This window comes from Contarinia nasturtii, unplaced genomic scaffold, assembly GCF_009176525.2.
Source record: "Contarinia nasturtii isolate CC-2019 unplaced genomic scaffold, AAFC_CNas_1.1 Cnas_scaffold_1240, whole genome shotgun sequence".
Lineage (NCBI taxonomy): Eukaryota > Metazoa > Arthropoda > Insecta > Diptera > Cecidomyiidae > Contarinia > Contarinia nasturtii.
This window is the reverse complement of record NW_022198581.1, coordinates 418,032-432,742: the sequence shown is the minus strand read 5'-3', so window position 1 is coordinate 432,742 and position 14,711 is coordinate 418,032.

Genomic DNA, 14,711 nt, shown 5'->3' with positions numbered 1-14,711 from the left:
AAACAGTCCAACGAAAAAAAAAAAACACCGAGGCGATGCTAAAACAACAAGTAGGAACAAACATTTTTAGCAAACAAATTGCAAACATTTTACGAATAAAACTTTTGCATTTACAATGCCGCATTCAATTTCACTTTATATCGGACAATGTTTTTATGTATGTTACAACAGTTAAAAACATTCTCTAAAATTCATTTAAATTTATCCCACTCGAACATGTTAAGAGGATGGGAATAACGCACGGACCGATAATGCCTGTCGACAATTTTTTCGGATGATGTGTGCCATGCTATTCCTTTTCACTTTCGACCAGTTTTTTTTACGTGTTCACTTATAATTTCACAAAATATGCGGGCGAACGTCCATCTTCACAACAAATATATATTCAATTTAAGCATCATCGAAACGTTATCCCTTCAACATACTGAGATCGATATTCAAGTGAGAACAAAAACAACTTTTATTGGCATATATCGGCATATTAATTATTGAAATGTTTTGGTTATTGTTGTTGTTGTTATTGTATATGCCATATCCTCAAATGATTTAATGAAAACAACAACGACAAACAAATTATCAACCATTAAACTTTTCATTGATGTAATTGTTCACATCGATAATCACATTCACAATACCTGTTTATGGCTATTTTCTATGTAGTTTGAAACAAAAACATTCATGCATAACTTTTAAACAAACATTTGATTGGCACATTGCATAGCACCTCGGCGACAAAATAATATGCGTAATTAAACGTATGTCTAGCAAACACCGAAACATTTTGTATGTATGACAAATTCGTACCACAATAATGGAAACCATTCGGATTTAATGAAAATCATTTAAAGGGGTTTTGCGCTCTCACGAATCGGATTAATTTCGAACCAAATATGTTTTCTCGCAATATTTACATTGAATTAATGAAATTTAGCACCTTCGAAAGAAGGAGATTTGATATCAGTAATAATTAGCGATCAAAAGAGACATTATTGAAAATTTAAACTGATTGAGATTTGTGAATAGGAAGCAGATAATATACATTATAATTTTTCTTAGCGGTGGACACAAACTCGAAAACTAGAAAAACTGAAAAAAATCAGGACTTATTAGTTCCTGTCAAATGTACACGTTATATGCGACTTACTAAAAAAAACTAGGAAAAATTAGCAAAATTAGATCCTTGTCTCCCCCTAGAAAGTTTTAGACATCGAAGTGTTTAAATTTTGGATTTATACAGTATACCAAAATTTTAATATTTCATTTAATGGAAATATTAAAAAATTACACATTGCGGTGTCTAAAATGTGTGTGTTTTTTCGATGATTTCATTTTCACTCGAATGATATTGTATCAAGTTTAACCTTTTCATATGGTCAAAAGAATGTAAGAATTTAAATAGTTTCTTCATCTAGATTGAGTTGGAGGCTAATTGAATGGGTAAGAATAAAAATCCGACTGTACGTAGAGTCTATAAAAGTGGAACACAGAGTTTTTTTCACATAGAATTGTTGATGTATTACAACAGATAAACTATGTAAAAAAACTCTGTGTTCCACTTTTATAGACTCTGCGTACAAGTCGGATTTTTAATCTCACCCATTCAATTTAATTGTGGTTGAAAAAGCGAATTAATAATTGTAAAAAATGATATACTTCAATTTTAATTTACAAAAAGCTCCATTTAAATAGTCCATTACTCTAGGGGGAGACATCAACGAATCCATTCACCTTTTGTGTCGGATTTGTACGATTAGTATGGTTACAAAATTTTACAAAGATTCACATTCGATTCAATTTTTGATTTAAATTACTATAATTCCAATGATTTGCACAGATTCACAGATTCGTAAAGATCCACAGATTCATTAAATATTCACATTTTTGTGTTTTTTCTTTTGACGTACAAAGGTATGTTGATTTTATAGAAAATAAATATGCTAGCAAATATAAATAAAAAAAAATTCAATTATTTTTGTTTATGCAATGATTTCATTTTTACCGGCTTTTAACAATGGAATAAAATTTAACTCAACAATCAACACATTTTATATTATTGACAAAGTGACTTTGTCAAAGTCCCTATGATTCATGAGATTCTTCGGATCCTTCGGATTCTTCGGATTTGTGAGTTTTGTGTTTTTTATTATAATTCTAATGGAATCGTTGGAATCAATGAAATTATTCAATTGAGTATTTTAACATAGATTGTTCATTTTGAATTGGTGTCTACCTAGCCATTACCAATGTTTCGAGGAAGGAAATAAAACAAAAATAATTTTCCATTTCTTGAGAGATCAAATGTAAATTCAATACTTGAATGAAGTGTTGGTAGTAACGCATGATTTGATGTCATATCAAATTGATGGGTTCTTCGGTTGAATAGACCAAAAATATCGCAAAAAGCCCAAATTAAATTTTAATAAGTCAATTTTTCGAGGTTGATTTTGAAAAATGAAAATTGTAACAACTTTATAATTTAATTTGGCTAACCAAATGCAGACTGTAAGTAAAAGCCATGAACATATTGCCATACAGAAATTCTAACGAAAAAAACCAAGTTTATTAAAAGGACTTTTTGTTGGCAACGATCTGCTTTTTTCACTTCTTCTGAATATATAGATATTTGAAGAAAGCACAGAAAAACCGAAAAGAAATGTGGCCAAGAAGTAAAATTTGTTTGACAGTTGGCAATTTTAATTTTGGACAAATTATATGCGCTGCTCAATTCAAATACAAAGAACAAAAAAAAAACTCGAACGAATTTCAATTGAAATAAACGGTCACAGCCAGAGACATCCGCAGCCATACGCACAAATAAAGGGTCTAATTAATCTTGAATTTTCTTTTGTGTATTTATTTCGATTGGTATTGTTTGCGTTGGTTGTTTCAGTTGATCCACGAGTCAACAATGAAAAAAAAGAGCACGCCGAATGGAATGAAAAGCGAAAAAAAACTTCTAGGCAAAATTAACGAACATCTGGTCACTGTTTAGTACATTTTTCAACATCATTTTTCATTCATTTGAATACATTCTGATGAATTCTCCGTACGACACCTTTTTTCATTTTCTCTGTACGCTTTTCGAAGCAATTTTCTTTTCATAACAATGCAATATAATTTTCTCACCGGTACTCCAAAAGGTGTGTTCTGTTTCAATAAATTCAAAAATAAAGAAAGAGAAAAAAATGGTCGTTATTAATTGTCACTCTCGAGAAATCAGCGACAGTAGTTCTTCATCTTCTTCATAAGCTTTCGTGTACTGCTTTGGGGCGAGAAAAAGAAACACAGCAAATAAAGTAACATAAACAGTTTGTCATAATTGAAAGTAAAAAAAATATATGCTTCTCCCTTTTCGTTTCATCGAAGAAGCAACGACATCGCAACTTCAAATGTGAGTGAACTGTGTGCTCTTGAGGACGAAGATAAAAAGCTCTGATTGACAAACCCTTACTGATAATCTTGATTCACTTCAGCCAACCGACAGATACAGCAATGCAAATAAAGAAGTGTCATCGGAATATGCTCTATTTCACACTCCAATGACATTTAATTATTGATAAATGTTGAAAAATTGGTGACGCGATCAATAGAACAATGACGATGCTATATATGCATAGAAATGGGTTTCTTATATTAAAAACATAACGATATTTTTCGTACAAAAAGCAACAGCAACAACACATTTAAAAAAAAAAAAGTCCACAAATTATCATTTCGCCGATGGGAAGATTGTCAATTTAAATGCGCATTTTCGATTTATTCTGAGATGAAGTTTGACGAATTGGGAAGAGATAAGACAAGTGGTCCACATCTTTTCTCATTAACCGCTCTCGGTCTATTCGAAAAAATTACCATGTTTTTGTACGCATTGATTGTGAAAGACAATCAATTTTAATTTTCGATGCAGGTAAAAATCGAGTGGTATTGAACGACGAAGCAAACTCATTTTGATGGGCATTTAATTGAAAATGATGCACGCGCCCTGAATAGAATCGACCCAGAATAAAATCAACAAAAAAAAAGTTATATTTATTTTGACGGCCTTCGATCGACAAATTAAAAACTTTGAACTCTGTCCCTCTCTTCGTCTTCCTCTCACACACGATGAAGAATTTAAACATATTTTACACAATCAGAATGCTTTTTGTATAGAAATCAATGTTCCATACTTCAATATATTTCAAATAGTCGCATTGTTGAAAGTGTTTGGCGAACATTTTTTTTTGATATTCATTTAACATTGCGTATCATTTTCGGATATAATGTACCATAATTTATCCTTATATGTGCATTTTTGTCTGTTGTTTTCCGCTGCAATTTATAATGCGATGACCATACACTATATATTTTGAATGTAAGTCTTCTTGGCGCAATTTTTCAAAAAAGCCGTCATTGATTTTTGAGTGGAACAATAAGCGCTTTGGTTTGAATAAAAGAATTTATGCGGCTAACGAGTAGAAAAAAAAATCGAAATTCTTCGTAATTCTCTGTGACGGCAGTGTGAAAATTTATGGTGAATTGAAGTGAAAATTCGTAGATAGTGTGTAATAGTTTTTTTTTTTTTGGTGGATAAAATGGCAAACAATATTGTGTGCTTGGATTTTGTAAAGAATGCATGCAAAAGCGTAATGTAAAGAGATCGACGCTCAAGCTCAAGAAGCCATGTGAATCGCAGCATGTATGTATGTATTTGGCTCTGGATGCATGTAAGTCAATGTATAGAACTAACTGTGCGATGATATGGCAGGCGAATCAGAGCATTTTCTTGTGCAATTGGTTGCAAGCCAACAAATGCATATTGCTTATGTTTTTGCAAACAGAAGCAGTAATAACACTACACCTCCTTTCCGTACATAGCACTCCATCTCTTTCATTTGTTTTGCTCTTGTGATATTTTCCTCTCTTTTGCTCGCTCATTCGTTAGTTCATGTTTTTGTTGAATTTTGCGATGCAGTGTGTGTGTGTGTGTGGAGCTTTTATTTTCTTTTGTTTGTTTTTATTTTAGTTTTTATGAGAGGCTGTGTAATGTGCATCGTCGCAGTATATTGTTGTACTGCGCTGCATTTGATTCCATCGATTGGATCGGGACTAAGCGTTGTGACTATGTGCTGTGCTTTGCTGTGCTGAGCCAAAATACAGCTATACTTTTATTTATTCCCTTGCCTTCCTTCTCCCTTGCTGTGGCTCTCATTCTACATATATATGTATATATTTCCTTTTCCATCAAATAACATTCTTGGCAATTTTGTTTTTGTCTTTTTTTGTATGCTTGCAAAGTCTTTGTGTTGTTTTTTGTAGTTCTTCTTGTCGTACGCTCGACACCAACCGAATGCAGGGCGGAGCAATATACACAGCATGGCAGCACAACACAAATGAACAAACTATATACATTTTATATTCTATTTTTGTACACAACGATATTTTCTCTCTCTCTCTCCCTCACTCCCTATCCCCATGCAGTTTCTTTTATTTTTTAAAATATTTTTTTTTTGTATGCTTTGCTGTGTGCACACAATGGTGTATGTTTTATGCAATGGCATTATAGAAATGTATGTAGCAAGCCCGATGATATTCGGCAATATGCAATAGTCCAGGGAAGATCAGTGGTGCAATATATGCAGAGAAAGAGAGAAGCTCAATGCACGAAACGAAGTGAGTGTGTCTCGGTAACACCCAATGCCAAAACATTTATACCGTGCCGAAAAACAACAAATAACAAAATTTTACAACATTATTTTATGTATACGGTGTGTAGCAGTAACGTTGGAATAGCACATAGTGCGCAAGCAATAGTAACACAATACAATCGCGAAAGAACGAGAAAAACAGAAAAGCATCCGAAATGGCTATAACAATATCGAGTACTTTCGAATACTCGGTGCACAAACTAATTTAATTTTATTTTCGTAAATTTATCTTTACGTCACTAATACATATACAAATACACATAGACATACCGACATACCGATATCTGCACATAAGAAAAGGCGCTTGAGAGAGCGCGTACAACATAAAAGTAAATCCTTTTGCATAGTGACTGTACGGTGAAAGCGAGACAAAATGATGAGACACGAGGATGAGAGACGAGCAACGGAAAAGATAAATAGTTTACCAATAAATGTGCATTATTGCACTGCATCCAGGCATCCAATCACATTGAAGTGCCGTGTTGCACAAGCACATATACAACTTTCACAGGCGAAGCGGCATCTACACCATCTCTATTGCATTCGAAAAACGGGATGCTAATGTAACACACAGCACACACAGCCACGACGATGACGATGACGACGACGACAACGACGAGCGTGAAAAACAGACAATCCTCTGTGCAAATGTAATAATACAAAATTGCAATTTTTTTTTGGTATCCCGTGATTTTGTTGCAAAATGGAATACGATACGAGCGCGTACATTTTGCAACATTGCAATTGCTACTAGTATTGCTGTTGATGATAATGCTGGTAGTGTGGTGTTGTTGCTACTGTGCCGTTACGGCAACGATGGCATCGAACGATTGAATGAAGAAAATAGAAAATGATTTAGATTTCCGTATGGTCGGACACAACGTAAATGAATAAATTCAACCCAATGCAAACGAGAGACAGGGGAAATTTATTCGTGCATTTAAGACGCATAAATTTTATGCGATTTCTTTCATTTTCAGCATGCACACGTACACACTTATATTGTGTTTGGCGCAAATGAAAAATACGACATCGGAGATACATTTCTTTTACCAAAAGCATTGTTAAATGCACGCACACCTTTATCTTTTTCAGTTAAAAAGTAATACGACGACGAATGCTATGCTATTATTAATTCGCCATTTCGGAACAGCAATTTCCGTTCGATTTTATATGAAAATGCATTTTCTATCTAATGAAATAAATATATCGATGGTAATATACGGCATCCCAATTGACTTTTGTACAATTTCCAACTAATAAATTTCAAACATTTTGTAAATTGCTTGTCTTGTTTTCATTTTATACAGACGAAATCGAAATTCATCGAAAAGAATATTTGATAACCAATCAATGAAAGATTTACACATTTTAATTTCTTTTTAAATTGGATATGCTCAATAATAATTGGACGAAAGTAATAAAAAGAAACAAATTAATGAAAATTACAATATTTTCAATTATTTTTCAAAGTTCACAACGATTTAGCAATTTAACAAAATGAGACCAAATTTGTTTTTCACAAAGAAAGTAATACTTGTAAAAATGTACGAACGATTCATATTTACTGCTCGATGGTTTCAAAAATTTTTAATTTAATTTTTACATTTTTTCATTCATTTTGAAGACAACATCAAATAATCATCCTTTTGGCAAGACATAAGCGTAAAAAGAGCCATTTTCAATAAACCGTTATTTTCATGGTATTTTTCATGGAATAATTTAAAAGCAACACTCCAAAAACATCAAATCACTGACATTCTGAATGCAAATAATATGTGACTTTTTCATATTTTCATAAAAAACCATCATAATGCCAAAAGCATGTAAAACATTTAACGCAATCGATATGATAAAGGACAAAGAGACTTTTCCGCATAATTATTAGTCCTCTATATTTTTTGTGATCCTATAAAATTCTTTTGTTAATTGCTCAAATTAAATCGATTGCATTCACATATTCAGAAAAATCACATTTACCCATGCTTTCCAATTAAACTGTTGATCTGCTCTTCTGTGAAGTATTTTTTTTTAAGTCTTATTAAAATTTCTTGAAGAAATCTTGTTTGCTATCAAAAAAAAAAAAGAAGACAGAGAAGAAAAAATTGCAAAACGATTGTTGTTTATTAAGTGTGGCTGTCAAAGGGATTGGATTTTCAACGAATCGCTTTTCTCTCGTGTAGAGAAAATGTGGAAGACGCATCAAAAATCATCGCACAGTGTCGGTTGTGCAGAGAAGAAGAGCACGTGTGTGTATACACAAATGCTGTGCTGCTATTTGCTTAGAACGCAAGCTTTATAAATGTTTTGACCTGCCTCTTTAATATACATAAAATGTGCAGCGCATCCGAAAAACGAATCTCTTTATATGCACAACATTATCGAGAAATGTATATATATACATGCACACGAGGCTTCACTATCATGTACACGCAATATTTATAAACGGAAAAAGCAATGCGAGATGCGAGAACAACATCCATGCACTGCGTCCTGCATTTTACTTGCTTGCAAATTTTGTATCTTTTGACATGTCTGAACTTCGTTCGCTTTCTGCCATCGTATTGAATGCTATTTATGCCAACGATCAATGTATGATAATTACCAAAAAAAATTGACATCATTTTAATACTTTACATGACATTAAAAATGAATCTCTTTTTTTTATTATTTAAATAAATTATTATTGATTGAAAAATGAAGTGTGTGCATTGTAAAATTGCAATTTTGGGTGTGTTTTTTATACTTACACCCTGCATTTATTTCCATTTGCCGTGTTTTCCATTTTAAATAAACATTACACCATCAGGTGTAGTTTTGTGAGCGTGTATGTATAGAGAAAAAAGTAAATAATTTTATCACACATACAGAAAATTTGAGCTGTTTCGGCAATGCTCGGTTTATGTTTCCCGTGTATGTTGAAGGAGAGGGAAAAACATGCAATGGAAAACAACAAGGCAACCAAAGAGACAGCAACAAAAAAAAAAAACACACACCAAACGAAATGAACGAATGCCAGCACCAATTTTCGTATTGCAAATTTCTTTACACAGGATCTCGGAATTGCAAGCTACTGTCAAGTAAATAAAATCGAAAGCACAACTTTGAGCTGGAGCGAATGTGTCGGTGTGACAGAGAGAAAACGACCGAAGAAACGAACGATACGAGAGTTGGAGCTTTTGCAACGTAGCACAAATTATATTTTATATACAACACTCCAACGATTTTCTTTCTTATTTTATGTACTCGATTTTGCGCTGGTGGGCTTTTGTTTTCATAAATACTTTCGACGATTGCAATACGTTCGCATGTTGATAATTTTTTTTTTTTTTTTTTTTGAAATATTTTGTATGCACAATGCAACGAACGAAAAACAGGGCACCACACAGCATCGTTTTAGTTTATCTTTCATGATTTGCAACATAGTTTCAGGTTCTCATGCTGTGTGTTACTGATTTTTCTCTTTTTTTACCACCATATTCTCTATCCTTCTCTCCATCTACACCGAATTCACATTATTTGTGAACGAAATACATTTTCTATATATAAAAATTGTTAAATTACAGGATACATCCTGCAAAACTTGAAGTTGGAATCGGCCTTTTGTGTGTGGGGGAGTTTTCTAACAATTTACATTTTATGTATAAATGTAATGTGGACTCAAAGCTTTTGAATGTTAAAATGTGTCAAAACTTAAACCAATGGTTCCAATTTCAGTTTTTGCAAACCATCTTTCGAATACTTTTTGATGATAAGACTTGATTAATAAATGGGATTGTTCGATCGAAGGTCGTGTTTTTAATTTACTGAAAATTGACAATGTTTATTTATTTATTTAGCGCCAAGTACTGGCTGAACCGTTGATAGAGTTTAAAATGGCGGGGTAAAAGTAATGAATCATGGATGCAAAATTTGTTTCTTATTACAATAAATCGAAATTTCAAGCGATGAATTCATGAAAATGATTCCGAAATAGGTGACATTTGCTTTCACATAAAATATCAATCATAATAATTATGGTTAAACTATTTTTTATTGTAAAATCTTATTATTACTTGTATTGAGTATATATGACCACTTTTTTTACTTTCAAACATTGTTCTCGGACAAACAAACGAACAAAAAAGAAGTAAGCTTAAATGTATTAAGTGCATCATTGTTGTTGAAATTGTAATACATTGAACATACTCCCCATGATTAGTAATATCTAACGTAATTATGTCTGTTGATGTGTATTCCATGGTTAGAATGATTCGTTTTGGCTTCAAAGCAAAAGAGCCTGAGTAAGTTGAGGATGCAGTTGGTGGAGTTGAAAGTTGTTTTAATTCAATGTTGTTATTGCATCTTCTGTTTCTTGATATGATGATACGGTGTATGATGTTGCTTCTCTCTGTGTATTACTCTGTTTCTATGTGCATGTTCTTTGCATGTTTTATCCGAATCGTTGCTTTTGAGATGGATGCATGCTCATTCAACAGCACAAACGTTCATTTATATACATATTTGAAGAAAATAAGAGAGAAAATTGTTCGTGTTGAATGTATGCGTTTGTGTACTCAAAACTGAATGTGATGTTTTCGATTCGATATAACGATGGTTGCATACTTAGCAAGCGCTCCAATGCAGAACGAGCAAAATAGAAACATAAATGACGCGAAACTGTTGTTTTCTTCAAATTTTCGTTGTTGAATTGAATGTATGTGTGTGTGTGTGTACCATTTTGCTCCTTATCATCCTTACATCGTATCTGTGTCGTTTCTTTTGTTGTGCGCTTGAATTTTCATCTTCCCACTGGCTGCTTGTTTTTAATGTTGTTCTTTCATTTTCATTCTTCATTCTCTTTCGCTCATTCTCAGCGTTTCGTGCGCATTTTAATTTGCTTACATACAGTCGCGTTGTTGTTATTATTTCAAAAAATCACCCATTTTCCATTCACCCCGACAACGAAATCAATAGCACCAGCAGCAGTCCAATTCTTTGTTGTTTTTCTCATTCTTAGCACACATATTGCCTCCTTTTTTTGCAATGCTACCGAGTCGTCTTATGCATTCTCTCGGTGGTTGTGTGCATTCACTTATTCTCTCCACATTTCGCTTCCCCCGTGCATCATTGCGCCCAAACAGAGAGTAAGAGTGCGACGATGAGTGTGTACAACTATTTCTGTTGTGTGTTATGCGTCTGCTGTGTTATGTTTTTCTATCGCCGTCGTCTCGTGTACACACTGTGTACCGTGTATGAATGCGCCACTCCTCTTGGTTTTTCGGAGTGCTCGGCAAACTCGATACTATATTGTTAGCTACCATCGCATACCAAAATAAAGCACCAGCGCTAAATATAGTGTGTGTGTTCGGCCGAATTGTGTATAACTCTTGAAGTAAGATTCAAGCAACCAGTTCTAGTACCAAGTTGACTGCATTGATGTGCACACAACAAAATAAACAAAATAATAACAAAATACCACGCAGCACCGTTTGCAGTAGCAGCACACAGTATTACCATACAAATTCATTGCTCCTCCAAATGCCGATTCATTTTCGTGCTTACAGTGCTGTTGGATGCAGTTCGGACGACTGGAAGAGTTGAAAGACTTTTGGCTAGCACCTCAGTTTTTTTTACACTATCACAAGGATACTCTTGGAATATAGATTAGCCAATTTTTACCTTTCACCGTGGTGCACTGAGATTTGCATAAATAGATCAGAAAAATCAGCCCATCGAACTCCAATTAAAAAAAAACAAATAAACAATTTAAATTCAATCGAAATGTAAGAATGTCCAATAAAAAAGCTCGTACATTGTGAATATTACAAGTGAGTGAATTTTGAAACTAGCTTTTAAGTTACGCGTGATCAAGTGTGAATGAAAAGCCCCAATACGATCTGACTTATGTACATCAAACTTTTTTTTACTGTAGTACTATTTTCGGCCAAAACGAAGTTGTTTTTGTTTAAGAGGCAAAAAATGCAAGGAATAATGGCAATAAAAAAATGAAATATTAATAAAAAAAATAATCTTTTCAGTGATGAATTTTGGGTAAAAAAAATTCATAGGTCATCACAAATTAATTTGCAATGCAAATTGGACATTGATGCTGCTGTTTATTTTGAATAATTTGTCTAATTGATATGTGCTTTATGAAGAAAAAACCACCTTCCTACCAATTATTTATACAAAAGAAATAGATTTTTTTGGTGACATTTTACATTGAAATAAAAAACAAAAGCAGTTTCAGTAGAGTGTAATAATAAATTTGTGAAATCGTTTCTAGTGTAGATATCCCGAAATGAAATTTTTTTTAATTTTTGTTAGAGTAAATAAATTTTCAAGTGGAAATCATTTTTGTGGGTAAGAAAATCATCCTGCACTAAATAGAAAGTGATTTAGATTAGACTTGTACACTATTAAAACTGGCTTATCTTTCAATCGCTTGAAATTAGAAGAAAAGAAAATACCTGGAATTAAAATGTGTCAATTAAATTCGCTTGCATTAAACACGAACACTTTTCTATCTTTTTCTTTTACACATTTTCCGAAATGAAAACAATTTATTTACTGCTTTAAAAAAAGTGCGAAAAAATCATGAAGCGTCACTTGTGACTGATATATTCCAATGTTGCTAATGAATCGCGCAAGGTGTATCGTTCTATGCGATCATTAAACATGACTTTGAATAATAATTAAAATAAAATGACGGAAAAGTAACCTGAACGACTTTTTATTATAGTAACATTCAAATTTGGTGATTGTGTGTGTGTGTTTTCATTTTCGGCTTTCCTTTCGATTAACTTTCCATTTTTAATTTGGTAACTTTGCGTGATTTTTATTACTGTGCATTCTTGACACTCGATTCGACTGTGTGTGTGTGTGTGTTTTGTATGAGTGTTGAGAAAAGAAATTAACCGCAACACAGGAAATTTGTGGCATAAATGAAAATGATTGCCCCCCTTCATGACAACCGAAACACAACGGTTGACTGTGTCGTCTCTATTTATGTCAAGCAATTCAAATGAGAAATGCAATGAAAGCTTTTCAATGGGAAAAATATCAATTAAAAGATAAACGATTTCCGTTGTATTGTCTTTGGTTCGCTTGTACCATCTCGCTGTTTATAATGTGTGTCTTTCTATCTGCCTCGAATATAACTTTGTCGAATAATTCCCATGCCATGCCGAGAAGAAATTGCCGAAAATAATGAAACACACACACACAACCACCCACCCACCCGCAGTCAACTAACTGGCATAAGATAATCATCGCCAAAAAGAAATTTCTCACATTAAATTCAAAATTGATTCTCCCTTCAAGTAGGACGCACCACATCACATTAATTACCATTCCAAGCCTCCGATTCACTCATTCGCACATACAAAACTCGCTAAAAGTATTCCTGAAGGAGAGTTCCTTTTTCACATTTTCATTCAAATATAACCGCCGATATTTTGACTTTTAGTTTTTTTTTCTTTCGACTGTACAGATTAGACTTGATTTGGTTTTAATTTTTTTTTATTCAAATGAAATCGAATGACGATTTTGTTTTTCATTTAACACTCGTTTGATGATTTTATTCAAGTGTTTCTTATTCGAAAGAAACTAATGACTCGAAAAAGCATTTTAATTATCAAAAAACATGCAGCATTACAACACCCATGCCCGAATATCAAATGTTTGCCGAAATTTTCTATTAAATAGCTGAAAAAAAAAACGCTGGCAAATTGCAAAACTAAGCAACAAAATAGTCGAGTTGTCATGGTGTTTTTTAATCTACCTCGCACTTGCACTTCAATAAGTTTTTCTTGTCTATATACACAAACGTTCGCAAGCAAAAGAAATTAAAAAACACACACATTGTTTTGATTTTTGGCATTTATTCGACATTACATGTTTTTTTTTATTGTGTTCAAGTCATTTTTCTTTTAAAATCCCCCAAACATTGGAACATTCAAGAACATGTGGTTCCGTTCAAAAGTTAATTACTGTAATTAATAATGAGTGCAAAGTGACAGAAAAAGATGATTTGGTTACATGTTCACAGTATGTTGATGATTATACTTTCCGACTGTTGTTGTATGGGATTGTTGTATCAATTGGCGAGACAAAGTTACACCAAATCCTTTTTATGTGCACTTTTTTTCTTCTCTTGTTGTTATTGTTGTTTATTTCGGTCACTTTTGAACCCTACTACTGTTCACGTCGACATTCTTCAGTTTGCTTCACTTGAGATATACGTTCGATTGTCGGTGGCGTGAAACAGAAAGGGGTGTGAATGCGCTTCGGTAAATTGTGCACATTTGTTTTAATCTAATGGTCACTTAACATTAATTTTAAGATAAATCGGATTTCAGTGGGATAAGTGCTTAAAATGTTCAACCCGTCGTCCATCGTGTTAAGATGTGATGAGATTTTTCGGTATCGCTTGAAATTAGCATTTTTCATGGCGTTGACGAAAGAAAATCCGGAATGCTTTATGAAAAATCCTGAAACTCTTAGGGGGATGAGATTTTTGACTTTCAAGAGCATTTTTAATGGTGGTTAAGATGAATGAAGGTGCCACTTGCTTCTTTTGGGTGCATTTTGGTTTATATGGTTTTTTTTGTGTTACTTTCAAACCGATAGCCTCTTCACAGATACACTCTCCTCTTGATTTTACTTTCAACCCGTATCTTCCGAAATATTTTTCACCAACTCTCCAAATGCATTCACATAGAATGAAATGACGACAAACGTTTTTAAAAAAATAAAACTCACTTCATCTCTTTTAACGATTTTAACAAAGGGAAGGGTTGTTCTTTTTTTTTCTATAAAAAATGACACCACCTTTTTTGGGATTGAAATTGTTAAACAAATAAAAAATTACAATAAGCACTTGAGCATAATCATAGGGAAAAAAAACCCGAAAAAACTGGCCAATCACACAAACATATATTGTGGATCGAAATACGACAAACAAATTTATTATTCTCAATTTCAGTAAATATATTGACTAGGCAATGCAGTAATATAATGTAGACTGGACTGAACAGCGTC